Raw genomic sequence first — 26,752 nt, forward strand, 5'->3', positions numbered from 1 at the left:
GGCAGCTCAAATTTCTGGAGCCAAGCCAAACCACAAAGCCATCGGGGAACGGAACTAGCATGTTCCAGTAAGGAGAACATTATTCTGGGTGGAGAAACAACACTTGCAGAAGTAAAGCAACTTGCCTAAGGTCACAGTCTTGGGAGTAGAGGTGAGATCTGTGTCCGGGTCTATCTGGTTCCAAAGCCTATGACTGGCCAAGGCGCAGAGAAAGAGGCCTGTGAGTTCTTTCAACTACCAAAGGGCTCTGAGATGAGCGACCTGGAGACCCAGGAGCTGGTTCCCAGGGTCAAGAGTGAAGCTTTCCTCATTTGTCTCACCCAGGGTTCCTGGCTCTAATTCCCAGGGGCTCCCGCAGCACCGGCTCCAAGGTGCTTTACTGCAGATGTTTTACTGCACCCGTCTGGAAGGCCAGACTCCATGCATGGTCTTTGGCTGACAGTCTGTAAATAGGAAGCCAGGTCACTGTCTCTTCCCATTCTTCCTTTGTCCCTTTCCACACTCAGCAGCTAAGGAAAAGAACTTGGTCTTCCAGGTCCTGTGACCTGGGGAGAGCCAACCACGAGTCAAGTGGCCCAAGAAAGCAGTGACTTTCTGAAGAGCTTCTCCACGGGGACCTGGTGCCTGGTGGGCAGCCCACTGAGGCCACTGAAGGTGGGGGCTGGGCAGACGCTGGCACAGGCAGCTCCAAAGGAAATCTCTCCCCTACCAGGGAAGTCAGTAACTCCGTGGGATTCTAACTCAACGAAAGGGGCATCTGAGGTAACCAGCTCCTTTGTGGGGGAGAGAGAAAGCCCTAGTTTTGTCAGTGTGTTTGGGATGAGCAAAGAAGTGCAGTAACCAGCGAAAGCCCTTGCTCTGTGAACCCCGTGGCCAAGCTGTTCCCGGAAGCTTGAGCAGCTCAACATGTGCTAAGGGCAGAGACACAGGGAGGAATCGTTGCTGAGACCAAGAATCATCAGAGGCTTCTAGACGTGAACCCCAAATCCCAGAAGTCACCCAGTGCTGCCCCTTGTGGAGTGCTTTCGCACACCTTGTTTGCTCCAGTGGAATCCCGTGCCCTCCATTTGCCACGGCCTCATTCTGATTTCTCCCCTCGCAGCTGCCCTGATCATTCATGTTAAGCCCGTGCATGCACACACCCATATAAAAAAGCTGGAGGGAGGACACACACACTCTGCTGCCCATAAGGGGAAGCAGGCCAGTCATCTGGGGCCACCTGGCTGCTGGGGACTTGTTCACTCCACTGATTCTTAATGGGCCAGCGCTGGGCCGCAGGGACAGTGTCCTCACAGAGCATCCTGTCCTCACAGAGCTTCTGGTCTAGGTGCAAATACAAAGGGAAATTACAGCGAGCCATGAGAGAAAACAAAAGAATGAAAGAGTGCAAAGAGAATGAGGAGGTAACAAGCCTGATCTGTTACAACAGAGAAGAAGGCTCACGAAGCAGGCGAGGGTGGGGAGAGTGGCAGAGAGGAGGGCAGAGAAGGCGGCAGCCGGCCACAGAGGGCTTTGAAAGGATTAGGATTTATTACGAATCTGAAGGCAGGGTTTTGAAGAGGGCTGTGTCCTGACCTGATTTACATTTTAAAATGGGCTCTCGGAGGAGTTCTTAATTCTAGTATGGTTAACATAAAGTGTTACATTAGTTTCAGGGGTACAAAATACTGATTCAACAGTTCTGCACATCACCCCGTGCTCTTCAGGACAAGTCCACTCCTTCATCCCCAGCACCTCGTTCCCCCATCCCCGCACCCACCTCCCCTCTGGTAACCATCTGTTTGTTCTCTAGAGCTCAGCCTGTTTTTTTTGGTTTGACTTTCCTTTTTCTTTGCTCGTTTATATTATTTTTTAAAACCCACATATGAGTGAGCTCATATGGTATTTGTCTTCTTTGACTGACTTATTTCACTTAGCATTATCCTCCCCACCTGCATCCGTGTCATTGCAAATGGCAAGATTTCATTCTTTTCTACAGGTGAATAATATTCCATTGTACATATACACCACATCTTTTTTAACCATTCACTTATCAATGGACACCTGGGCTGCTTCCATAATTTGGCTATTGTAAATAATGCTGCAATAAACATAAGAGTGCTTATATCCCTTTGAATTAGTGTTTTTATATTCTTTGGGAAAATACCTTGTAGTGAGATTGCTGGATCACAGTGTAGTTCTAATTATAATTTTTTGAGGAACCTTCATACTGTTTACCACAGTGGTTGCACAAGTTTGCATTCCCACCAATACTGCATGAGGGTTCCTTTTTCTCTACACCCTCGCCAACACTTGTTGTTTCTTGTGGTTTTGGTTGGAGCCATTCTGATAGGTGTAAAGGGATAGCTTGTTGTAGTTTTGATTTGAATTTCCTTGATGATGACTGATGTTGATCATCTTTTCATGGGTCTGTTGGCCATCTGGATGTCTTCTTTGGAGAAATGACTGTTCAGATCTTCTGCCCATTTTTTAAGTGGATTATTTGTTTATTTGGGTTTTGATTTGTATAAGTTTTTTATATATTTTGGATACTAACCCTTTATTGTTATTTGTTATTTGCAAATATCTTCTCCTATTCTGCAGGTTGCCTTTTAGTTCTTTGTTTTTTTAAAAAAAGATTTTATTTATTTATTTGACAGACAGATCACAAGCACGCAGAGATGCAGGCAGAGAGAGGGGGAAGCAGGTTCCTTGCTGAGCAGAGAGCCCCATGCCGGGCTCCATCCCAGGACCCTGAGATCATGACCTAAGTTGAAGGCAGAGGCTTTAACCCATTGAGTCACCCAGGTGCCCCTGCCTTTTATTTTTTATTGATTTTTTTTTAATATTTTTTATTTATTTGACAGAGAGAAACCACAACTAGGCAGAGAGGCAGGCAGAGAGAGAGGAGGAAGCAGGCTCCCTGCGGAGCAGAGAGCCCGATGTGGGGCTTGATCCCAGGACCCCGGGATCATGACCTGAGCTGAAGGCAGAGGCTTTAACCCACTGAGCCACCCAGGCGCCCCGCCCCTGCCTTTTAGTTTTGACTGTGTCCTTTGTTGTGCAGAAGCTTTTTATTTTGATGTAGTCCCAATAGTTTATTTTTGCTTTTATTCCCCTTGCCTCAGGAGATACATCTAGAAAAATGTTGCTATGGCCAATGTCACAGACATGACTACCTGAGCTTTCTTCTAGGATTTTTATAGGAAAATTTTAAAGAAAGTAATAGTACTTGGGCGCCTGGGTACCAAGAGTTGGGAGAGGACGTACTATATTAAAAACATTCACACAGGGGCACCTGGGTGGCTCAGTGGGTTAATTCTCTGCCTTCGGCTCAAGTCATGATCTCAGGGTTCTGGGATCAAGCCCCTCATCTGGCTCTCTGCTCAGCGGGGAGCCTGCTTCCTCCTCTTTCTCTGCCTGCCTCTCTGCCTACTTGTGATCTCTGTCTGTCAAATAAATAAAATCTTTAAAAAATAAAATAAAATAAAAACACTCAGACACCTCTTTTGGGACAATAAATGCAGTAAATACTGCATTACTCCTTAATGTAGCTGGTAGAAACAACAGTTCAAGATAATTTGGCATTGGGGCGCCTGGGTGGCTTGGTGGGTTAAAGCCTCTGCCTTTGGCTCAGGTCATGATCCCAGGGTTCTGGGATCGAGCCCTGCATCAGGTTCTCAGCTCCGTGGGGGGCCTGCTTCCTCCTCTCTCTCTCTGCCTGCCTCTCTGCCTACTTGTGATCTCTGTCTGTCAAATAAATAAATAAAATCTTTAAAAAAAAAAGATAATTTGGCATTAGTTAATAAAGACAGACATAATATATGCCACTGGTGTTTTATGTTTTTTAAAAGAAAAATTAAAAACCATCTTTCCCACAGAAAACATGGTGTGGGAACAGACTGTGAGACTAGAAAGTTCCCCCATCTGTCCCGGGCTAATTTACTCTATGACTTCATTTGTGTGGACATCTTCGGAGATTAATCCTCCTCAGGTTTGGGTGGGAATGAATGGTTTCTCACTGAAAGGCTGAATATTTAGAATCACAAACAAATCCAGTGAGTTCAGCCTGCTTGTAATTTTAAGCAGATTTAAAGCTTAAGGTGAACCCTGACAACAGGTTAAGAATAGGGTCTCATTCTCTGCCCCCCCGCAAATCTCACCCCCACTTGGGACAATCTGTTTTTTTCCCACTGGAGTTTAATTCATACATAATAAAATGCAGAGGTCTTTCAATGTAAAGCTTGATGAATTTTTAACTATGTGTACATTGGTGTAACCACCCATTTGAAAACAGAGCATTTCGATCACCGCAGAGAGTTAATTCCCTTGTGCTCTTTTCCAATCAATACCCAGCAGTCCCCTGCTTTTCCGAGTTCTCTCACCATATATTATATTTACTTGCTCTTGAAATCATCCAAACACATATTCTTGTGTATGTGGCTTCTTTCGCTCAGTGCAATGTTATGGAGACTCGTCCATACCTTAAGTGTCTGTAGTCCGTTCTTTTCCACATTTGGACATTTGAGTTGCTTCCAATTTGGAGTTGTTATGCATAAAACTGCCCTGTACTTCCTGTGTAAGTCTTTTTATGGATACTCACTCTATTTCTCTTGGGCAAATACCTGGGAGTGGGATTACCGGATAGGTGTTCACTAAACTTTACTAGAAATAAGCAAATTGTTTTCCCAAGTGGTTGGAGTATTTTACATTTCCACCAGTAATGTACAGGAGTTCCATTTTCCCCGTGTCCTTGACATTTTCTATTTTTAAAATTTTAGGCCTTTCCGATAGGTGTGCAATCAACTCTAGTATTTCCACCACCAGGTACATAGGGACACGTGCACCAAGAGACACACGAGGGTGTTCAAGACATCACTAGGTAAGAGCTGAAAAGTACCAACAGGAAAAAAAAATGAATGAACTCTAGTTTCAGACATCAGTAGGGATGAATGTGTCCAAAAAACTATTATCTTGAGCAAGAAGAGTAAGTCATGGATGAATGTCAGCAGTAGGAGTTCACTAAAAGGAAGTATGCAAAACTAAGTATATGTCTCCATACACAGAAGATAAAACAATGCAGAAAATCGAAGAAATGGTGTAAATTCGGGAAATTCCTCTGGAGGGACAGGAAGGTAGATAAGATCAGGGAGGGGCCTATAGAGGCTTCAGAAGTACTGGGTAATGTATTACTCTTTAATCTAGCAGGTAGAAACAACAGTTCAAATTTTCATTCTTTAAAGAATCGTATCGTATATACGATATAAGATTTCCAGACCATAAAGCAGACAGTGGTTGCCTAGAGCGGGGAGTTGTGGGGAGACAGGGAGTAGACTGCTAATGGGTTTGGCATTACCTTCTAGGTGATGAAATATTCTCAAATTGTTTGTGGTGATGGTTGCATAACCATGTGAATGGACTAAAACCCACCGAACCATACACTTGAAATGGGTGAACTGTACGGTATGTGAATGATAACTCAATGAAGGTGTTACCAAAGAAAAAGGAATGGGATAAAGTGGAATGGGGGAGTTAAGTTGAGAGATTGTTTATATGCTAGTAGAGGGAAAAGTGAATGCTGCAGGAGAAAGAGAAGATAGTCAAGAAGCAAAATCCTTGGGGCACCTGGGTGGCTCAGTCATTTAAGTGTCTGCCCTCGACTCAGGTCATGACCCTGGGGTCCTAGGATGGAGTCCCACACAGGGTTCTCAGCTCAGCGGGGAGTCTGCTTCACCCTCTCTCTTTCCCTCTGTGTCTCTCTCTCTCAAATAAATAATTAGAATCTTTAAAAAACAAAAAAAAACCCAAAATCCTGGAGTAGTAAGAAGGGATGGGAGCCGGTGCCTACACGGGGAGGGTCTACCTGAGAAACAGGAGGCAATGCAGAGTGTGGGGCACAGACACAGGGAGTGGCTGCATAGCAGGAAAATGAGGGTCTCTTTATTGTTGGGGTTGGAGACTGACAGAAATCAGATGTGAAACAGTCCTCAAGAGACAAAGGAAGTCACATGGGAAATTCAGTAGGTAGCAGAGCAATGCTGGGTCTTCTGACTGGTTTGTGGTCACAAATTTAGCAAATTTGGTGAGACCATTCAACAATACATGTCCCCTGACATGGCTGGCTGAGCTTGAGATGCTGAGGCGAACAGAGGAGCTGGCGACCATAATCCAGAAGGTCAGGGGCAGCAAGGGCCTTGAATAATGGATGGTCTCTCTCCCCTAGAGCCTTCTACCAATCAAGGGATGCACGCTTGAGCAAGCAATGGAAGCTAAAGGGGGCTTTCAGCTCAAAGAGGAGAGGAAGAGAAGGCATATGGGATCGAGCACCAGAGGTTGCCCCAAAAGAAGAACGGGGTGAGGGAGACTGGCTTTTGGAGGGTAGGGTGGTTTTCGAGCCTTCCTCCAGTCAGCTCCCAGGAGACAAGCCATCGAATTAACCTAATGAAGCACAGGATAGCATAGCCTCAGCCCAGCGCAGCTGAACACAATCTTCTTGGCAGGCAGAGAAAAGAAATGTCAAAATAAGGCTCAGAGGATGGGGGAAGGGGAGGCTTGGATCTGGAATGGGTGGGGAGAATGGAAAAAAAAAAAAAAGAAAAACAGCAAGATGCTGACTAAGTACCCCTTTCCACCCACTGACACACAGCCTGAGGATGCGTCCCAGAGCCTCAATGTGAAGGCATCGAACCACAGATTACTCATACTGCATATTATAGGAGCTTCTGAGCATTTGGGGGCATAGCCTCTCACTTAGTATTCACAGAAATCCCAAGACTAACCAAACGAGGTCAGCCAGGCGGTAAGGGACAGAGCTTTAATGCCACTCCAGGTCTGATGGCTCCAAGGCCAGTGCTCCTGTCACAAGCACCCACTGGCTACCGCAGACATTCTTTCCATTAACTGGGGTACGACAACTGAAGGGCTCTCTATGCCCCCCAGATCCCTGCCAACCTAGCAACCCAGCAAACTGCCTGCCTCCTGGGTGTAGCAACAGCCTACCCTGGCAGAAGGTGCACTGGGGGTCCAGTCAAGAGCTTGAGGAAGAGGCCTGACAGTCCCGCCCTCACATGCATCTCAACCCCAGTGAGGCATGCCCTGGATGTGCCTGAGAACTGGGTGCTTCACCTCTGCATGTTCGGCTAAGTCACGTCACCTCATTGCAACATCCGGGCGCCAGCCCCTGGCACGCACCCATCATAGTTCTCCCAGTGACTCAGGCCCTCCTAGCGCCCCAGTTACACACCCTCGGGCAGCCTCTGCCTCTCCAGGGCCTCCCTTCCTTGACTTCACCTTCATTCTGAGACCTCAGCTCTGGGACTTCTGCTGCTCCTGCTCAGGGTTAGCAGTCAGGAAAGCAGAGAACGAGAGCGAACACATTTCCTCAAGCCCATGGTCATCACTCTGGCTAACTTCCAATTAGGTCCTAGAAAAATAACCCATCAGTCTTCACTATGAGAGGATCGATGTCTCACCTAAGAGGTAGGCTCTCAGGGAAGGAATGCCAGCCTCTGGGGGTTGGGAGAGGCGGGGGAGGGGGAGCACTGGGATGTGGGGCTCCTTCCGATCAACTCCCTGCTCCATTCTGGCTGAGCTCTGCTTCCACTCAAGGGGCCCCAGTGTCAAATGTTCTTGCAGGGGAAAAGTCCAGGAATTCACTATACTCATCCATACAGGAAGCAAAGTCTAGAAAAACAATGCTCTCTGAAAAGCAAGGCAGACAAGGCTAGGCAGAAACAGTAGGGGGGGAGAGAAAGAAAAGATGAGGCAAAGGATAGAAAGTCATTTAAAGAACAGAACCTGGGCGCCTGGGTGGCTCAGTGGTTTAGGCTGCTGCCTTCGGCTCAGGTCATGATCTCAGGGTCCTGGGATCGAGTCCCACATCGGGCTCTCTGCTTGGCAGGGAGCCTGCTTCCCTCTCACTCTCTCTGCCTGCCTCTCTGCCTGTGATCTCTCTCTGTCATAAATAAAAAAAAATAAAAAAAAAAAAAATAAAAAATCTTTAAAAAAAAAAAAAAATAAAAAAAATAAAGAACAGAACCTGCTGGTGACAACCGCCAGAACCTTTCCTAGTTAAGTCCCTAAGTCTCACCGACAGGTCTCTCCATGCTGCAGACCACTTATTTGCTTTTTACACAATATGGTAGGGTTTTTTTTTTTAAAGATTTTACTTATTTAGGGCGCCTGGGTGGCTCAGTGGGTTAAGCCTCTGCTTTTCCCTCAGGTCATGATCTCAGAGTCCTGGGATGGAGCCCCACATCGGGCTCTCTGCTCGGTGGGGAGCCTGCTTGCCCCTCTCTCTCTGCCTGCCTCTCTGCCTACTTGTGATCTCTCTCTCTGTCAAGTAAAAAATCTTTTTTTAAAAAAAGATTTTACTTATTTATTTGACACAGAGAGAGAGAGTGTGCACAAGCAGAGGGAAGCAGGCTTCCCACTAAGCAGGGACCCTGATGCAGGGCTTGATTCCAGGACTCTGCGATCACAACCTGGGCCAAAGGCAGACCCTTAACTGACTAAGCCACCCAGGTGACTGCAGGTTTGTTTTTTGTTTTTTTTTTTTAAACACATGAATGTATTCCACTATATTAATGCATCTTCTGTTATTACCTTACTTTGTGTTTTCTCTATTATTTCTTTAGTTCTTTTTGCTTTCCCTGACTTCTGTTGGACTGTCATACTACGCTATCCCTGATCCCACCATTCTTTTCCCTCCTGGCTTGGAAATTACACTTCTCTTTTTTTAGTGGTTATCTTATATTATTAGGATATATTCATTTTTTAAATGAAGTGTGCAAGTTTTCAGCAGTGCTATTCCCTTGAACAAGGCAGCAACTGGATGTGATTTAACAGTGAAATTCCCTACTTTATTCTAATCGTATTCTTCCCTGACAGTGTGGTCAACAATTTGTTTTCCTTTTTTTTTTTTCTTTAATTAAAAAACAAATCAGACCCTGAATTTTTGTGTTTTGCCATCTGTGGCAGGCACTGTTGATTGACTATCAGCAGCTACTCCCCCCCTTTTATTCCTTGCCAACAAAATCATGATTTTGCTCAGGCAACAAAGGAGCCAGTCCCAGGAGAGGAGGCACACCTAGTCCAAGCCAACCACAGTAAACCTGCTCCCCTTTATCTGGAATTGGTCTAAGGATGGACCAGCTCTGGCCAATAAGGCATAAGGAGACATCTGCAGGGGTTTTCCTGGGGAGAGTCTTCTTCTTGAAAAACGGACACTTTCAAAGCTTCCTTCTGGCTAACATCTCCTTGCCTTTCTGCTTGGGATGTTATGGGGAAATGATACAATGCCTAGAGCTGCAACAGTCATCTCAAAACCATGAGAAGAGAGATCTCACACCCTGAGGATAGCAGAGCAGGAAGACAGAATGAGCCAGTGTCCTTCTTGTCATTACTGGACTATTGCTCCAACCCTGGAATTCCCTACCTCCATAGTTCTCATTATAAACGAATTAAGGTTTGTTTTTGGTTTGTTTGTTTGTTTTTAGAGTTTAAGTCACTGTGGGTTATTCTGTTACAGCAGAAAGCACCCTGATGTGCTGTCCTATAGCTAATTAAATTTATCAACATTACGTGTCAATTTCTGTGCTCCTGATGGTGCTAACAACCTGCTCTCTTCCCTGGGTTTACTTTTCTTCTTAACGAAGCATACCTTTCACAGATCTTTTAGCGAAGGTCTGAAGGTGATAAAACTGCTTTGGTATGTCCAGAAATACCTTTATTTCATCTCATTCTTGAATGATACTAGGTGGAGAGTTCTAGCTTCCCCAAGATACCCTTCTATCATCTTCTGGCATCTAGCGTTGATGAGATGTACATCAGTCTAATTGTCACTCCTGAGTTCTTGTTTTTTCCCGTCGCTTTTAGTATCTTTCTCTTTTTTCTTGCCTCCTGCTTCACTATATTCGCCCAGATACCTACTGATTGTTTGGTATTCGTGCTATTCCTTCAGTTCTGTAATTCTCAGCCATTCTCTCTTCAAATATTAATTCTTTGCCATTTTCTTGACTCATATCTGGAAATCCTATTCGATGCAGGCTAAAGCCTATCAATCTGTCTTCCACCTGTACACTGCCTTCTGGGGGCGTCCTCAATGCCAGCTTCCAATTCATGGATTCTGTGTGTCCAGGCTAGTTATTGTTTCACACTATATTTCCCTGCTTGAATTTTTAGTACTTTTCATACTGATATTTTCCCATTTCTTTTCCCTTTCACAACTTCACTTTTTCTTTCTTTCTCTTTTCTAAAGTAGGCTCCACACCCAATGTGGGACTTAAACTCCTGACCCCAAGACCAAGAGTCACACGTTCTGCTGACTGAGCCAGCCAGGTGCCTCTCATAACTTCGTTTTCTTTTCTTTAATGGATTTCATTTTTTTTCCCATCTCTCCGAGGGTCCTTAGCCTATTTATATTAAAGACATTTTCTAATTACTCTGTTGTTTTCATTTCTTCTGGGGTAAATTTTTCTTCGATTTAAAAAAATTTTTTTTTTTATTTATTCGACAGAGAGAAATCATAACTAGGCAGAGAGGCAGGCAGAGAGAGAGGAGGAAGCAGACGCTCCCCGGAGCAGAGAGCCCGACGTGGGGCTCGATCCCAGGACCCTGGGATCATGACCTGAGCCGAAAGCAGAGGCTTTAACCCACTGAGCCACCCAGGTGCCCCAATTTTTCTTTGATTTTTATTGGTTCTTTTTTCTCGTTAGTTTTCCTTGCATGCTTCTAAAATTTAGTGTACAAATTCATCTTCTCTCTTATATTTTAATTGGCCTCCTTCCCTCCTAGGGGTTTTCACCTTTGTCTCCCAGGTCCTCAGGCTCTCCCAGGCTAGAATCAAATCTTACAGCAGTGACTCAGCTTAGGTCCTGGATGGGAGGTTCTTTCTCCCTAAATAAGCATCTTTATAATAAGTGGTAGCCCTAAGGCAGGGTTGGAAGCAACTTTGTTCAGCCCGCTTCCCCAGCCCCTGGATTTGAACAGTGTACAGACTCTAATTCCATGCTTCATGTGGAGAACTTTATAGCTCTTTACCCCAGATTTCCAGTGGCTTCTTCCTGCTTCCAGACTCAGAGACCAGCAGCTTCTGCCCTGTTCTCCTCTTTGTGTTCCTGCTACATTTTCTCATTACAGGGATGTTTGTCATTTCATGTGTGGGGAAGGAGGGGGAGTGTATGACTATGTTTTTAGAATTTTATCTTTTTGTGTATGACTGCTATGTGTTTAGATATAAATTTACAGTGCCATCTTGACTGGATGAGTTGGATTAAACCATCTGTACCGAGGAACTGGGGATCCCTGCCAATATCAGTCTCCTGGGAAGGCATATCAAACCATCTCTAACGAGAGTCACAGAACTCCAGCCAGCGCTGGGGAAGGAAGCAGACTGCGATAGCCCGGGGTGAGCTGATCAGGAGTCCCAGTGAAAACTGCTCTCCACCCCCACCCCATTTTCATTCCAGTCCCCCTTGGGGGTAGGGCCGAGGTGGACAGACATTTAAATAGGATCCTTCAGATGTGGTCTGAGCAAGCCCTCACAGGGGAAGGCCACCCCAGCCGTCAGCTTCTCTTCCACACCACTTGACCACTTTGCAGTCTTTTTTTGGCCAGGGAAAAATGCACATTGGCTGTAAGCACACCGTTGATGAAAGGCCCATGTGACTCTGAGTTCCCAGCCTGCCTGCAGCAGGCCCAGCCCTCAGTTTCAATTACATCAGAAGAGCAGGGGATGGGGCGCCTGGATGGCTCAGTCGGAAGAGCAGGCAACTCTTGATCTCAGGATCACGAGTGTGAGCCCCGTGTTGGGTGTAGGCATTACTTAAATAAATAAATGAACAAATAAACAACTGGAGGAGGAGTTGAAGGACAGGAGTAGGTTCAGGAGCCAAATTTTAGTCTAGACTGTCACTAGGCAGCACGCCACTTTTTCTTTCAAGGCCAAGGTTCTTGAGCAGTCAGAAAAAAGCAATCCTACCTTCGCTTCTTCTTCACTGAGGATCTCCTGTTTGCTCCTACTGACCGCCACTTTGATGCCTAAGTCACTGCAGTCTACCTTCTTGATTTAGACACCTTCCAGTTTCAGCTTATAATGCGTCCTGAAGTTTCTGCCCGTAGCCGTTTTTGCTTCTTTGCCCCATCCCCTTCCAAATCCATTGCTATCCTTTTACTCTGGATTTTCTTTTTCTTTTTTTTTTAAGACTTTATTTATTTGTCAGAGAGAGAGCATACACACAAGCAGGTGGAGCAGCAGGCAGAGGGAGAAGCAGGCTCCCCGCTGAGCAAGGAGCCCGATGTGGGACTCAGTCCCAGAACCCTGGGATCTTGACCTGAGCTAAAGGCTTAACTGACCAAGCCACCCACGTGCCCCATACTCTGAGTTTTAGACCTATATTCTCAACAGCCTCTTTAGCATGCTCATATGGCCCTTCAGACTTCACAAGCTCATCATGCTCCCACACCCAAAAGCACAGGAGATAGGGTGCCCATAATGGCCAAGGTCAGGCTCTTTAGCATAGCATTCAAAGACCCTCCCACACCAGGCCGCCTCCTAAGCTTCATCTCTCACTGTACCCTACCCTCGAGGGGTTATGAACTAGTTTGGACCACAGGCCAAATCTGGACCATATTTATTAAGATATTATACAGAGCCTAAAAAAAGACACGCACATGTCCATCTCCTTCACTCAAAATATCAACTCTGGTTGTGCAGAGACCATGTTATTTAACTCATCATTTCTCTATCACTGTGGGACCTAGCACTGGCCTACATATAACAGCATCAGAAAAACACTTGTCCAGCTGAGTATCATCTCCATACATAACCCCAGGACTGTAAGAATCAGGGGAAGTCATGGTAATGAAGAAATGCTTTGAAATCATTTTATAAATCATTATATAAGGACGCAGATGGAAGTGATAATTATATTCTGCCTCCACTCTTCCAGCCCTGACATTCTAGAAGTGCAAGCTTTCTCCAATTTCTTGTGGACTACCAAGAAACATGTGGCCTCAGGTACAAACCAGATTTAACAAGTCAGAGGCAACGGGAAATGTGTGTATGTAAACAGTCAAAGTACCCTGCTCTTCAATTTCTGTCAGCAGAGACACACCAGGGCTGCTAAAATGGAACTCCCTCGGGGCACCTGGGTGACTCAGATGGTTAAGCGCCTGCTTGGGTCATGATCTCCAGGTCCTAGGATCAAGCCCCATGTGAGCTCCCAGCTCGCGGGGAGTCTGCTTCTCCCTTTCCCTCTGCCTGTCTCTCTTAAATGAACAAATGAAATCTTAAAAAGGAAAAAAAAAAAAAAAAAAAAAAAGGAAGGAACTCTCTCCAGTCATTCCCCTAGGCACTATAGGCTATTGGCTGTAGTTCTTTCCAGACAGGTCTTGGTCTGTTCACCCCAGCTCATATCCCCTTTCCAGTCGAGCCTCCCAGAAGAAAGTGCCCAGAAAAACATTGGCTCACATTCTGGCATCACCTGTGTCAGCTACTGACCATTTAACCTCTCCGATCTGTGTCCTTATCTGTAGAATGGGAATATCACCCATCTCTGTGAGGGTTTCTATAAGGAGGAAAGGCATAAAGCTTCTAGATCAATGCTTGTGTGCCTGGGTTGGGTCGGTTTAGGGTCACGGTTCTGTCAGCCCCAGTTTGGGCAACTCTTCTGGGCTGGACCCCATAACCTCGGCCAGGCATCATGAGGAGAGCCCCCACTGCACAGCCCTGGCCCAGATTCCTCAGCAGCCCCTCCCAGACCAGCACCACCAGGGTCTTGCTTGACAACTTTCTTTCCTGGCTCATCACAGGAAACTGCCCCTTCTCCTCACCTTGGCAGGCAGCAGTTTCCAGGGAGGTGGGGTGGACATGCAGACCTGAGGTCTCACAGTCAGCTCTGACCCGGCTGATGCTCACCCCAGGCTGCACAGAGAGGAGTGCTCTGTCTATCCTGTCTATCCCAGAGCTTATGTATCACGGGGTCTGTCACATCCTTCCTGACTGCTACTTCGTTAGAGCATACAGAACGCAGGCCTGCCCTGAGCTGGTCTTAAACAGCTCCCCGAGGCCCAACCATAGTTGTCTATGGGCTCTCTAGCCACAGCTGGCAGCAAGATTCTAGAAAAGACAAAGTTAATAAGGAGTTTCTCCATAGGGCTGAAAAACCTCAGACGTTAAGAGAGGCAGGAGACAGGTGGAAGACCCTGAAGGCAGGAGATGAGAAAATAAATCCAAGTTTCTCTGGGAACTTTTGGAGGAAGCAGGAGCGGGAGGAAGGAATGGTGGCCTAGGGCAAGCCAGACAGGAGTCTGGAAAGGTGGGAGCTTAGATCTTACTGCCAAACTCTGTCTCCCCGGGATAATTACACTTGACCGTACCACCTCCCAGGGACAGGGGACTAGAACGTCTACAGTGTGCTCTGATTTTCTTTAGAGATAACGTTCACAGTGCCGGTGGCTTGGTGATTCATCACTGTTTACGTTCAGATCTCAGTCACACCACAGATGTGGAACTAAAGAGCCCCAGAAACGCTGCTGGGGCTTCCTTCTCCTCCTGCACTTGTCTGGATGTCTGGGGTATACCCTGAATCTCAAGAGAAAAGCAGAGGATGCGTTCGTTCAACAAATATTTACCACCACCAAGAAGTGGCAGAATGGGAAGGACCCACGGGAAGGACCCGGTCTTCTCCCTCTTCTGATGGCTGCATCACCGCCCCTTAGCAAAACCCTTCTTTCTACAGCCTGTGGCTCTTGCTCTGTCAAAGAGCAGAGAATGCAGTTCATCCCTCAGCCTCTTCCACCTGCCCGCCACCCAGGGCTCCTTCATTCTTCCAGCCAGGCTTCCTCTAGGAGGGCTGCCCTACCAAGGATATGCCATGGGGCAGATGACCTCAGGGACCAGCATTCCAAGTCCAGACTGCAAGCCCTTCCCCCTAAAGAGGTGTGATTTAGTGATGTGTTTCCATGGCCTATCCATGGAAACACATGGATTGGGGTGGGGGGCATATGAGAGCAGCACCCACCAGCCAGAGCACTGGTGGAGGACAGAGATGAAGGCTCTGAGACAGAAGAGATGAGTCAAGTTTCACCTTACAGGCCGCCTTAGTGAAAAGGACCACCCTCTGCATCAAACTCAGTCTTACCAAAGGGAGCCCTCCTTGCTCTTCTCAGAAACATGGATTAATGTAATCCTCCTTAACACTGGCTCCCTGCAAACACACATATTCCCTCTACCCTGTGCGGGGGTGGGCAGGAGGTCTAGGGAAGGTTTAGAAGAGAGCCTTCTTGCACTGCTCCCCCTCACCAAGGGGAGTGAAAGGAAATAGTAGTGGTTTCTCCAGGCAACTTTTTTTTTTTTTTAAAGATTTTATTTATTTGACAGAGAGAGATCACAAGTAGGCAGAGAGGTAGGCAGAGAGAGAGGGAAGCAGGCTCCCTTCAGAGCAGAGAGCCAGACGTGGGACTCGATCCCAGGACCCTGAGATCATGACCCGAGCCGAAGGCAGCGGCCCAAACCACTGAGCCACCCAGGCGCCCCTCCAGGCAACTTTTAACCCTCTTTGGCACCCACGTGGCAGGGAATCAGCCAGTGAAAACATGACCCACCATACCCAAACAGTTTTCTAGAACAATTCTAGGCAGGAACTAGCAGACTGAGAAGGAAGCTCCAGGGGCTGGGGGCAAAGGGCAAATGCCCTCCTAAAGGAGTGTGATTCATACAAAATGGTGGAGAGGAACAGGGCCTTCCTTCCCTAAATTCCAACCAGCACTCTTTCTCCCAGCCCTTGGAGAGCAAAACCAGAATTTCTGACAAACTTTCTAGACACTTCTGCCCTCACTTTGGGAAAAGGAACAGGACTGGTGTTTCTGTTTTCTGCCATTGTTCTTTCTTGCCCCTTTCCAAGCCTGGACCACATCAAGGGTCTCTGGACAGGGTTCCCCCTCCCCTCCACTTGTACGCACATGAAGGCTGGCCACCTACAAAAAGGCTGAGGCCTAAGTAGACCCCAGCAAGGGGATGATGGAGAAGGGATGAGCTAGGGCACATTCAAGTCTTGCCAATGCACACCTAGGGAGGAGAGAAGCTATTCTTCTAGAAACTTTCAAGGCCACAGTCACTCAAAATTCCAGCTAGGCCTTAGCCCAGGCTGAGTTATAGGACTTTAAACTCTAGGATCTATGCCCCCATCCTCTGTGAGAGGATAGGGGACAGAATGCCAGGGAAGAGGTCCTAACCCAGCTGCCAGTACCATGAACCCACAAAAAAGAGGTCTAGGAGGCAGGGTAACCGCCTGCTTCACTGGCAAGAAAGGCTGCAGGACAGGTCTGTGCAGTCCTTGCATATGCACCCAACAGGATTCCAGGCCCTCGGGAAAGCAGATGGAAGACACCAGTTCTTCCTGGGTGGCATAATGGGACAGGCTTTGCCTAAAGCTCCAATGCAGAGGACAAGCCATGACCTTAAGAATGCTGACAGAGGGGCGCATGGGTGGCTCAGTGGGTTAAGCCTCTGCCTTTGGCTCAGGTCATGATCCCACGGTCCTGGGATCGAGCCCCGCATTGGGCTCTCTGCTTGGTGGGGAGCCAGCTTCCTCCTCTCTCTCTCTCTGCCTGCCTCTCTGCCTACTTGTGATCTCTGTCAAATAAATAAATAAAATCTTAAAAAAAAAAAAAAAGAATGCTGACAGAGCTTTTGGGACATATGGGTCCAGAAGTGACACTCTCTCAGAGTGTACCACCTCTGGTTCCAGAATTCTCCTCTCTCCCAGCCCAGGGGCCGAAATCGGGAGCAGCACACTCACTCGGCGAGGGCTAGTAGTATGCGTGAAGGTCCAGGTGAGAGAGGGGCTCTCTATCATCAGCCCCAGTAATGTGCCATCCCTCTTCCACTGGGCTGGTATGATCCATGGCTTACCTTTTCAGTCCTCGTGGCCTAGCTGAGTGCCACCCCCCCCCCCAGGGCGGGGGATGTCTGCCAGGGCCTCTGGGACCGGGCAGTATCATGAAGGTAACAGTCTGGGCTGCAAGCATGCAGCCTACTCTGCACAGGGCAAATGTCCAGGCCTACTCTGCACAGGGCAAATTTCTCTAAAGGGCTCCAACCGTAGCAGGGTGAGGACAGCAGGCTGTAAGTGATGGCAGCCTCCCTTTTTCTAACCATCCTGCCCCCACATTTCCTTGTGAGGTGGTGGTTCTTTTGATTTTTTGTCTTCATTTGAACATTTGGTATGAAATGGGAGCATCGTGCATGCGGGCAGGCAGCAGTCTGGAGTGTGGAGACCTGGCTCCTGGGTGCCTCTCACATGCCAAGCAGGACACAGACTCGTGCTGAAGGCTGGAAACTCAGCTTTGTGACCAGGCTCTTATCTACTTCCTTCATCAAGACCAGAGGACTTCGGGGGGTGTTTTTCTTTGTTTGTTTTGTTTTTAAACACAGACAATCTTTTCCCCAATCCACCCAAAAAACTCCCACGGAATGGGCCCACTTCTTATCAGCTTCTATTCTTGTAGCTCCCTGGGAGAAAGGAACCAGGTGGGGGGAGATTTGTACAGTTCCGGACAGGATGTGATGTTGGAGAACCATTGGCCCTATGATGACAGCTGTGGGCTAAGCTGGGGCATGAGCACTGTGTCAGGAGATGGGTCCTGTTACAAGGTTTATTTAGAATAAGACAGAACTCCTATAAGGTATAGTCATGTAGGTACCTGGTGCCCTGGGACCCAGGACCAGAGCCAGTGAGCCCTGGGTAAAGAGGAGGGTGGGCCAGGCACTTGATCAGGAGGTAGTCCAACTTTCTTGGAGAGGATCATGGTAGTATAGGTTCTAGTATACAGGTTCTAGTATAGGTTCCTTAGACAAGGAGACAGGTCAGTGCTAGGAGACCAGAGGCTCTGGCAGAAGGGCACGCAGAGGGCGCTGGCCAGGAGGCAGGGATCTCCAAGCCGTGGAGTACTCTGAGAACGCTGAAAACAAACCTGCCGACTGCACTTTATGCGCCAGGCTGCTTTTATTCTCTCTCCTTACCTTTGTTTTGTTCTTCCTTTATGTTTAGTAATGTCATTTGGAAAGGTCAGCCTATGGCAGCTACGCTAATGGAAACTCAGAGAAGGTATTTGCAGCCATGCTTGCACAAGAGATTAAAGGGAAATGACATCTTCACTCTCCCCTGGGAGTGGAGGTAGCGAGAAGCGGAGTAAAAGGATGGAGGAGCCCAGAATCAGGCCCCTTGCTTGGTGGCTGTGTCCACTGGCTGTTGCCTTTCCAGTGGAGACCTTGGAAGTTCCAGTTAGAGGCTCCGAGTCCATGCTCAGCCTGGTGCCTTCAGTACCCGAACCCCCTGCTTCTCCCTGTGTTCCTCCAGGTGGTATAGAGCAAGTGACCGGTAAACTGGAGAGCCCAGCTCTGAGTCATGCCCAACACTTGCTTTCATTTCTCCCTTGCTTTGGCTGAGCAATCTTCCTCTTTAGAGAGGAGCTGATAACACACTGTGACTGCCTGAAGCAGGGCTCCTGAGATAAAGACCATTCTCCAGGTTGCTGGGTAATGTGCTTTACCACCTCTGCCAAGTGGCGGGAATATCAATATCAGCTGTTACGAGAAGGGGCAAAGGGAGCCTTCTCCTTGCACTGCCTCTGACCCTCCCTCCCAGGTGAGGGGTGTCAGGTGTGTGGGAGCAAGAAGCCCTCCCCAGTCCTATTCTCAAGAAATGACTCACCCCCCTGGATCTGGCTAAGATGATATCCATCATGACATGCATTACTGTTGTTAACTTTGGGGGGATGTGGAAGGGAGGAATACACAGACCAGGGACTATTACAATGGTCCCCAGGGAGCAGCCTCTACTGTGTGGCTTACTATGTCTTTTGTGGTCACTAAGGGCTGTGCTTGTTTGGGACTGGGGCTATGCAGGGGTGATCTGGGGGCTATGAAAAGAGGGGCCCAGGGCCTGCTTTCCAGCCTTTTGCCTTCCCTGGTGAGACTGGGGCATCTTCACCCCAACACGTGCCTATGAGTTAAAATTTATATAGTGAACTCTGGACTACGCCCAGAGTACCTCAATTCTAGAACTGGTTCTGCTGTTCGACAGTTGTGTCTTTGGGTAGATCATAATTCTCGGGGCCCCTGTCCTCCATCTGTAAAATGAGCTTGATAATGCCTGCCCCACTTGCCTCACAAAGTCCCTGCCAAGATGAAGTAAGCGATGACTGTAAGATGCACTAAGGACCCGAGGCGGCATGGAGTTTCAGCCTCCTAGAGAACAGAGAGAGGCAGGGACAAGAGTAGACACTGTGGCTCAGCCAAGGGAACACAGAGGTCTGAGCCAGGCCGCATGAGCACTTAGAACACGGTCCCAGACAGAAAGAGGCAGACCAGGGGGCCCCTGGGAGATGAGCAGGAGGGGCAAATAGAGCATACCCAGCGTGGGCTAGCAGACAGTTAGGGAGAGAAGAACTGACCGGCTGTGAGCAACTATCTGAAGGGCAGGAGGAAAGATGTATGAGAAGATGGTCAGAACGAAAGAGGAATTCTGTCCCAAACTCAGAAGACCCTACCTCACTCCCTTAGCACTAAGGACTTGGTGAGAATTGCCCTCAAGCTCCTAGGACCTCCAGCATTTTGTTAATTTACATTCACACTTTCAAATACCCCAAAGCCCTTCCTGGGGACAGCCTCTCCTTCCTGCATCAGAGGCCACCCAAGACAAGAAGCCTGTGTCAGACTGAACTTGAACTTGAAGCTTCTTTCTAAGTCAGAGGCTCAAAGCCCAGAGTTCTTTCTATAACACCTCATTCCCGGCTCTGCCAAGCTGGGTCTAATCTCTGTTCCCTCACAAATTGGAGGCAATATGAAAGGAAGTCAAATTGTGCTATTTGTCTATCTGTACCTAAAACTGGCACCACTGTCCTAGGGTCTCCTCTTCCAAAGGAGAAGACAGAGGGGCACAATTTTCCCCAACAGGAAATAACCCAACCTAATCCAGAAAGCACAACAGTCTTAGAGCTACATCCTTATCCAGGATCCACCAGGAAACAATTCAGAGGAGGGTGAGCCTTGAGGAAGGACAAACAAAGCTAGCACCAGGGTAGAAGCCCACCAGAGTTAGGCCAATGCTTCTTCTGTTTACTGAGACCATTTTGAAGGCACAGTGAGTGTCTCCCCCATCTCAGACAGACCCCTGCATGACACCATCCACAATGCAGATGGCCCTGGGCCACCAGGAAGAAGGGACCCTTTGCCTGCCTGTCAGTTCTTTGACCTGTAGTCCAAGGGATGAATCAGTCCTTATGTATGGGCAGCTAACAGGAATAGATATCACCCAAAAAAAAAACCAAAAAAAAAAACCAAAAACCCACTTCACACTGGAAGTGTGAACCCTGCCCACATCAGATGACCTGGGCTCTCTTCTCAGTGCTTCTACCTTCGGATTAGAGGACAGTGGGCAAATTTCTCAACTTTTACTTCCTGATCTGTAAATGGAATGACTCAATGATTCTAAGTTCCATTCTACAGTTCAGCAGTTAGCTTATAACAAGGTAAATTAAGGGGCGCCTGGGTGGCTCAGTGGGTTAAAGCCTCTGCCTTCGGCTCGGGTCATGATCTCAGGGTCCTGGGATCGAGCCCTGTATCGGGCATTCTGCTCCGCGGGGAGCCTGCTTCCTCCTCTCTCTCTGCCTGCCTCTCTGCCTAGTTGTGATTTCTCTCTGTCAAATAAATAAAATATTTTAAAAAAAAGCAAGGTAAATTAAGAAATGGTAATACATTCTTATCAACTGTCTACAGTGGTGTTGCTGGCATGTAAGGCAGGCCACAGAACTACTGCAAGATCTCCCTGAGTCCAAGCGCACACCTTGCACTGCCTGCTGCCTATTTTCTTTTGGGGGGCAGCCTCTCTTCAAATTTCCCCTTCTGTGCCGTGTCACCCAGGCCTGGCCAACCACAGCATCAAATGCACTCTGTCAGAGTACTAGGTGCAGGGTTGGGTCCCGCTGGTAGGCCACCGGGGACTACCATGTGGGAAGTGAGAGTGGCATCACCATGGAGAAGGGCAGAGTGAGAGGGATGTGGTTTGAGTCCCCCATCTTCCCGGCCTGTAGCCAGCCATACGCTCAGGAATGAGTCAACAGATTCCCCTTTACCCAGGGGCTCTTCAAGCTGGATTTTTAGCCTTTGTGATGGAGCAAGTCCAACGGATAGAATCTTGCACACATGTATAGTCAGCTTCCATTTCATTTAGAAGAATTTTCAAAAAGCCACAACAAACTGAAGGCTGCTGGGGTGGACGGGAATGGGGTAACTGGGGGATGGGCATTAAGGAGGGCACTTGAGGCACTGAGTACTGAGTGTTCTAGGCAACTGATGAATCACTAAATTCTACTCCTGAAACTAATAATACAATATGTTAACTAAATTGAATTTCAATTAAAAATTTTTTTAGGGGTGGCTGGGTGGCTCAGTGGGTTAAAGCCTCTGCCTTCGGTTCAGGTCATGATCCCAGGGTCCTGGGATCGAGCCCTGCATCGGGCTCTCTGCTGCGCAGGGAGCCTGCTTCCTCCTCTCTCTCTGCCTGCCTCTCTGCCTAGTTGTGATTTCTCTCTGTCAAATAAATAAAATATTTAAAAAAAAATTTTTTTTAGGGATGCCTGGGTGGCTCGGTTGGTTGAGTAACTACCTTCGGCTCAGGTCATAATCCTGGGATCGAGTCCCACATCGGATTCCCAGCTCCATCGGAGTCTGCTTCTCCCTCTGACCCTCTCCCCTCTCATCCTCTCTCTCACTGTCTCTTTCTCAAATAAATAAATAAATAAATTCTTAAAAAAATTTTTTAAAGCCACTTACTGTATAACTTGCCATCTGACATAGAATGACTACCCTGAACCTGTCCACCAAATCCCATCCCTGATAGGTCAAACCGGCTCAACAGCCACACAAACAGAAGTGGTGCTGGGATTCCCAGCAGTAGCTCAGTTCTGGCCAGGACCCAAGTCCTTCTCCAGCAAGGGACACTGCCCAGATTTGCAGACGGTGAGGGAGGCTCTGACATGCATAGTCTTCCTGGGTGGCCTGGGTTCAGCACTGTCCACTGCCAGAGCCCCTCAACCACAGGGATGACTCAGCAGGGGAGGGTATTGTGCCTTTTGGTGCCTGGCCAGGATCCTGAACCAACTGAATCAGTCAAGGAAAGAGACTATGACCCTGACCATGGGATACAATAAGAAGTCGGGACACTAGATTCCATTCCTTGTCTGGCAATAGATTTGGGGGGCTCCTCTTCCAAACCTGTTTCTTAATCTGTTAAGGGTCACATATGGTGTTTCATATGGTACCAAACACCCCCCTGAATTCCAGACCCATCTATTCCATTCATTTCTGGGTGCCACCCCTTGATGACACACCTTAGAGGACCCCAAAGTACCTCAAAACTCAACCTGCCCCAAACCAAACTCATGTATGCTCTAAGCCCCAAATCTGGTCCTCTTTCTGTATTCCTATTTGTATTCCTATATTCCTTTCTGTATTCCTATCCCTAGGGAAAAGGACATTATCCATCCAACTCTGACACCTGAAGACCATCTATGCCCCCCTCCTTCCTCTAATACCTCTCAGGCAACCTAGTACCAAGTCCACCTAATTTTTACCACCTAGATCTCTCATCTTTCTACTTTTCTCTGTGTCTATCATCACACTATCCAAGGATCTGTCATCTTTCACCTACATTAGTCCCCTGACGACTGAAGCCCCAGACCTACTAGAGACCTTACCAATGCATTCTCAACAGATAGGCCAAAGTGATCTTTGCAAATGCAAATCCTATCAGATCCCTTCAGAACCCCCGTCTCTGAGTCAGTCCTCCCAGCAAAGTGGCCAGACCTCCTAATGCTCTGGGACAAAGGAAGGACTCCCCAAATGCCTTCTGGCTCCAGACCTGGCTGAGAGGTAGCAAGTAATGCTGAGACCAAAATGAACCAGGTAGGTCTGGGAGTCACTGCTTAGCCCATAGCCCTGATCCCAACCTGGGGTGTCTTCCCATCCTGGTCAGGCTCAGAATTGGCATGGTCTTGCCAGGACTGACCCCTCCCCCAGTGCAGGCCTCATCTGACCACAGATGGGAATAGGAACCCGCAGCCAGGCAGGGGAAACCCAGCTGGGCAGAAGCCAGAGACTGTGTATTTCAGGAAGGAGAGGAGGAGATAGGCCAAGAGCAGCACCACAATAGACTGGGGCTGGAGGAGAGCAGGCAGCTGTCGGGAGTATAAAACTCAAGGAGTCTATCTCTTCTCTCTTATCAGACTGACCCTTGGCAGCCACACAGCCGGTGGAGAACAAACAGTCATTAACAACCCCTCCCACACTTTCCGCGTGCACCTTTCCGCGTGCACAATCCTTTCACGACCAGCACAGTCCCGCAAGAAAGCCTGTGCCTTCCTGCATCAGAGTGGGTTTTGGGGTCCATTTCTCAGCTAGACCCTTCCATCCTGCCCCTTTTTCTTTGGCAATCATCCAACATACCTTATGCTCTGTCCGAACCAGTCTCCCCAAGGTCCCTAGTCATGCCCTGCCCTTTCATATCAGGCCTTTCATCCTGGTGAGGGTGGTCTTTTCCTCACCAACCTTCTTCTCTCTTTACTATGAAGTCCTCCCCGACCCCCTTCCAGGCGTGTTCACAACTCCTGGGAAAACTTGCCCTGGATTCGTGCCACTGATATGCCCCTTCCCGTGATCAGCCTATACTCTCATCTCCCACCCTGGCTTTGGGATAAAAAGAAACGTGGCTAGAGCAGAGCCCAGGGCATAAGCAGGTGGAGGGAACTGGGAACAGAAACAGGAACCCTACAAACAGTCACCCTGGGACCTAACTGGTGGCCAGTGTAGGAAGGGAGGAATGTGATGAGAGACCAGATGGTTTTTTCTGCTAGAACTCAGTACAGAATTAGACTAAAGATTAGGAGGAGGTAAGCATGAGGACAACGGGAGGCTGGGGGACAGATCTCCCAGCTACAAGAGCCCAACTTCTCCAGAGACGCCAGAGGAGCCTGGCTGCTGTTTAATCATCTAAGCAGGTTCGAAGAAAGGTCAAATTGATTCCCATAAATGCCGCATAGTGGCATCCTGGGTCCCCAGCACCACTGTCTCATTCAGGACATAGTGTTTTTCTGTTGGGTCTACCAGATGGCTTAAGAGCCAGTCCCTGAAAAGGCCTTCCAATTCTGTATTCCTGGAGGAGGACTCTGAGGCCTAGAGAGAGGCAGGAACTCAGCCTCAGTCACACAGCGTCAAACCTCTGTGGGTAGCTAAGGCAGTAGGGCCCTGTATGCACACAGTCGGAATGGGCCCTGGGCTGTGAAAATCACTGAGAGGGCCCCCTCACCAAATAAATTGCTTCCCTTTTAGAAAAGCCAAAGAGCCTTGCCCTGAGGCCCTGGAGTCCTGAGCCAGCCCAGGCCTCCACCTTGGCCTCACAGGCTGCTAACACAGGGCCTGCTGGCTGCAACCTGTTCTGCACAGCGTAAAGGGGAGGGTAGGCCCACAGATCCCAGATGAGTAGGAATGACTAGGATAGGTGGCTCGGGTGGAAGATGACACCCTTCAAAATACCTCACCCAGGGGTGCCTGGGTGGCTCAGTGAGTTAAGCCTCTGCCTTTGCCTCAGGTCATGCTCTCAGGGTCCTAGGACCGAGCTGCATCTGCTCTCTGCTCAGCAGGGAGCCTGCTTCCTCCTCCTCTCTCTCTCTCTCTCTCTCTGCCTGCCCCTCTGCCTACTTATGATCTCTCTCACTCTGTCAAATAAATAAATAAAATCATTTAAAAAAAAAAATACCTCACCCGATGTGAAGGGATGTGAGGAATCTTCTTGTTATGCAGCGGAAACGCCACTTGGGAGATTAAAACTTCCATTCACCTTACAAGTTTGCCCATTGCTGCTTTAGGGTCAAGCGTGAATTACTCCTCAGGCACTGAGAAAATTCTTTCATCAAACAGCTGCCACTCTAGCCCTTGGCTGAACCTTCTTGATGTAAACTGTTTACTCTACTCCCCATTTCACAGCATCTTCCTGTCTGCTGGAAGAGCCTGCACAGGGTCCCCATCCCTCTCCTCACCCCCTTCATTCTCTCCTGGGATACCTAGGGTCTCTCCCTAAGCGATGCCAGAGGCCCCAGGAAGCCATAGGCTGAAAACACAGGTGTGGGTCTGGGGACACAGCAAGCCCTTTGGAACAGAACACAACAGAGAAGGCCACCCCTGGAAACTCCCTCACAGCCTGGCAGCCCCAGACTCACACAGCTCCCTAGAGAACTCAAGCAAGAGAGGAACCAGGAGGGCCTCAGGGACTCTCTCCCTCCCCCTGCCTTGCACATACAGCCTCATTCCCTTTGGCTGCTGTTTTACCCGCACAGCTGAAGGACTCAGCACGGCCCAGCCCACGGAGACTTTCATTTCCTCCTGACTCTGGTTCTAGTTCACCATCAGCATCAAAGGACTGGTATTTTGTCTTTAACTGAACTTGGGTGGGAATGAGGCTGGAGGGATCTCCACTCACAGGTCAGGGGAGATTCAAAGTTCTACTAATGTCCCTTTCAACCCAAAGAACGCCTGAAAAGAAGGAAGGAGGGAGGGGGGGTGGAGCTGTGGGGGTGAAAGGAGTGAGAAGGGGGACATCTCCAACTCATCTCCCTGTCCCCTCACTTGTGCCTCCTTCTACAACCACCTCCCACCCTCCCTTCTTCACTATCCTTCCAAATTCCCTTTAGCCATACAAATAAATAACTTGTTGATTTTTCCTCACCAGAACAGCTCCCCCTAGACCAATTAGCTATTTGCACTTTTTGCTGAAGAAGGAGCCTTCTGAGGAAGGCTACTGACCAGGCATCTGGGTGGCTCAGTCATTAAGCATCTGCCTTCAGCTCAGGTCATTGATCCCAGAGTCCTGGGGTCGAGGCCCATGTCGTGCTCCCTGCTCCACTGGAAGCCTGCTTCTCTCTCTAACACTCCCCCTACTTGTGTTCCCTCTCCTGCTATGTCTCCCTCTGTCAGATAAAATCTTTAAAATCTTAAAAAAAATAAATAAAAGAAAGAAAGAAAAGAAAGAAAAAAAAAAAAGGAAGGCTACTGACCTGGTGAGGCTGGGAGGCCTTCTGGTGGTGCTAGGACTTGACAGCTGAAGGATTCCAGGAAGGACAGAGCAGGACCAGGACTGCTCTCTGGGGTCCGCACGTCATGCCACAACAGCTTGGGGCGCCCTGCTCTTTCTCAGGCCCTGCTGCTCTTCTGGGAGCAGGAGGAAAGCTCCATACAGAAGTGGAGCCACTTTCAAGGTCCCTCTGGGATGCTTCCTACCCTGATCCTATGGAGGAAGAGAAGGAGAAGAGAGACCCTAATGGGCAAAGATGATAACCCAGGAAGAGACGAAAATCAGAGGACTATGGGACAGAGAACAAAGTCCCTCAGGGCTGCAGACTAACTGACTCTGGCTCCCTTCCCACCTCAGCAGCCAGGAAATCGCTTGCTTACCCTCCCTGGGCTTCCTCACTTGCACAGTCACATCCCCCTAAAGGAAAAAGCTGGGTTGAGGATGTTTGTAGCATTCAATATCAAAACTGTTTTTTTTTTTTTAACATTACTATACACAAATAAAAATATATTATTGTTATCAAAACTAAAATTACATTTTTCTCTCAATGTCCCTTGTCTTTGGTTCACCTTATTATCCACAGTACTATGCACTGTATTTATAGATGGCAAAAGACCACATGTATTTGAAACCCAATAGCTGGG

At 48.2% G+C, this 26,752-nt stretch overlaps 1 protein-coding gene across 2 annotated transcripts in view; it reads right to left on the reverse strand.

Annotated features, from left to right (window-relative positions):
* The window catches only part of ST3GAL2 (ST3 beta-galactoside alpha-2,3-sialyltransferase 2), a 50,001-nt gene that overhangs the window by 17,722 nt on the left and 5,527 nt on the right, over positions 1 to 26,752 (reverse strand). Inside the window, exon 2 of one of the 2 annotated variants that reach the window (XM_045988638.1) lies at positions 26,092 to 26,321. The exons of the other annotated variant lie outside the window; for it this stretch is intronic. The gene's annotated coding sequence lies outside the window, so the exon portion shown is untranslated. The remainder of the gene's footprint in view (positions 1 to 26,091; positions 26,322 to 26,752) is intronic. 2 annotated transcript variants of the gene reach the window in all.

Source organism: Meles meles, chromosome 19 (genome assembly GCF_922984935.1).
Source record: "Meles meles chromosome 19, mMelMel3.1 paternal haplotype, whole genome shotgun sequence".
In the NCBI taxonomy this organism is placed as follows: Eukaryota; Metazoa; Chordata; class Mammalia; order Carnivora; family Mustelidae; genus Meles; species Meles meles.